Source organism: Phyllostomus discolor, chromosome 2, assembly GCF_004126475.2.
Source record: "Phyllostomus discolor isolate MPI-MPIP mPhyDis1 chromosome 2, mPhyDis1.pri.v3, whole genome shotgun sequence".
Taxonomy (NCBI): Eukaryota; Metazoa; Chordata; class Mammalia; order Chiroptera; family Phyllostomidae; genus Phyllostomus; species Phyllostomus discolor.
The window spans coordinates 151,759,220-151,762,035 of NC_040904.2; positions in this window are offsets into that span (position 1 = coordinate 151,759,220).

Genomic DNA, 2,816 nt, shown 5'->3' on the forward strand with positions numbered 1-2,816 from the left:
TGAGTGTTCTGTTTCTTCTATTAAGTATATGACCCTGTATAAACATAGATATACACTTTTCTTCACCTCTCTATGTATTCAAGGTAGAGAATTATTAGTAATCAATTCCAGGAGTTCTGTAAAAGTAAAAGTTATACTAAGAATAAGAAAGGTTGTGATCAGTAGTGTAGGAATATATGTGTAAAAATAGTGTTGAAAGAAGATAGATTCACCACATTACCCAAGAGTAAACTGAATCTCTCCTTTTCTAGGAAATAAAGCTTCTTGGATGATTGAACTGTACAGAGATGCTAAGAAGGCATCATAAGTGGTAATGCTAACAAATCATACCAATTTATTTATAATTATGAAAAGACATTGGTATGTCTTGCTGGCCAAGGGAACCTTTAAGAATGTATCATTTCAGAAAAATATGCCCAATTGCCAGAAGCCAAATGTGTGAAAGGTGTGGGCTTAACAAGACCCATTGACATAAATGTCTGTGATGCTAAAAAGAGGGAGGGAGGCTGGGAATGCAGAAGGCTGATCATTGGGTTAAGCTTGAGCCTCTCTGGAAGTTTCAACCAGGACCCAGGTCCTGCCTAAGGATTAACCAATCAGTTATCTAGAATCTGCAACCATAGCTGGCCTGAGACAATATATATTTCTTTTCTTGGTGGTTAAAGGTTACTTTAACACTGGAAATTATACACATTTCTCTCTGCAACCTATCCGCCACTGTGGTTTTAGGAAAAAAGGCTATAAACACTACCTCAGAAAGGACATAAAAAAGGAGACATGTAAAGAGGATGTACAAAGAAGTCCCTATAAGAATTAAGCAGAAGTGGGATGTTTGCTCTTCTGTGCCAGAGGACTACAAAAGGAGAGAGGAAGGAGAATAAGAGAAGTAGGTTTTCAGTTCATGTGTCCTGCTCAGAAAGTTCAAAGAAGAGTTTAGTTTCTCCTCTCAGTGCCGGACCTGTGGGAGCAAAGGGCTCTATTGGAAGGCTATTTGCCAACACATGAGGTGATGCAGTAGTGGTGGCCTTGGTGAGTAGACAAGTGAATGAGGCAGAACTGACTCCTAGGGGTTCTGCCTCAGTGAGTGGATGTGTTGGTTCTCAGGAGACTGGAGAACTGGCAGAGTCCTGAGGATGTGGAAAGGGGATGCAATGTGGGAAGGCAAACCAGACACAAGTGGTCAGGACCAGAATGTGTGCCAGCAAAATGCCCCAAGACCCATGCAGACTCATGACACATCAGGTGGGAGGAGACCAGGCCATTCACCAAGGACCCACGGGGCTCTGGCAAGCCTTGCCCTGGCAGCCATGCAATCACATCAGCCTAAGCCTCCCCTACCTTTAGAAAGAGCAGGAAAAGAGAGACGAAGCTAGAAAGAGTTGGCATTTGTCCATAAGAAAATGCATTATGGAAGATTCTAATTATATAGAAGAGAATATAATACCTAATCCTGACCAATTTAAAAGTGTTGTCCACCTCTTCATATCCAGTGATATGGGTGTTTATGAGAAAGAGTAAATCCATTATGCAAATTAAAGAAGCTATAGTTTCTTCAAATATGTGTGTGTGTATATATATATATTCAAATATATGTGTGTGTGTATTTGAAGTTCCCCCCATGCTACCTATGGGACCTATTCAAGCTTACCCAGGTGTGAGGGATGTGACCTCAATCTCGATTGCATCCTGAGGGTAGGGCATTTTCCAGTATAACCCAGCCTCCTGCTTGCAGATGTCATCAAAGCCTGGCTGCCCTACGAACTGTTACTGCATGTAACGTAACACAACCTCAAATAATCCCCCAGTGTAATTCTATGAGCATCAGAGCAAGGGAGAAATTCAAGTTTGGGAAAGAAGGAAATTCATCTTCCCTGAATTCACAGAGGAGGGATGTGATGGGGGATCCCTCAGGGGCACATGGACACTCAAAGGAGTGACTAGAGATGGGAACATGAACTCTGTTGAGCTCAGGGCGAGGTCTCTTTCCTCTGTGTCATTTCCAGTAGGGCCCAGCACTGGTGGGGGAAAAACAACTCTTCTGTAAACTTTCTGATGTTCAGTGCAAAAGAATGGGATCAACTTCTATGCGCCCACACTCAGATCCTGGGTGGGCCGAATGTGATGTGCCAGGTTTTGCTTCTGAAACCCACTCAATTCCTTTATAGAAGAATTTGGGTCCCAAAGGAATCACAGTAATATGAACAGTCAGAATAGGCAGATTCATGATGATTTTCACATATTAATTAGACACAACTGGGGCTCAACAACCCCCATATGTGAAGAGGAAAGCTAAATCTTATAATAAGAGACTGATTAAAAAGCTGGAGGTGAGGAAGTAGAAATGAAACAATAAACTATTATATTAGGCAAAAATAGACTCTAATAATTTTAAGACAATGCAGAATATTTATAGCGTACAATTATTTTTAAGCTTATTCTGAAAAAGTAAAAAAGAAACATTGTAATCACCCTAAACATATTAAAATGATATAAATAAACATTCTAAATAATACTACACACCCTCCTTCCCCACCTTATATTGAGAATAATTGCATGGTATTTTGGCTAAGTTGTCAAGATGGCGCTCTCAGCTCTCTGGTTTACTTTTACCTGTTCAGAGAGATTGAGGAGCAGCGTGGGGAAACAAGGAGTGTACTGCTATGTCTGGTTGTCTGATCATGATCAGTATTGCTCATGATCATCCTCGAACAAACAAGGCCTTTTTTGGACATAGAAATATCATATTGAGTTCAACTAATATGCACAGTTTCCTTTAAAATTCCTCATCTGTGAAAAATAGCACATTGCATAGATTT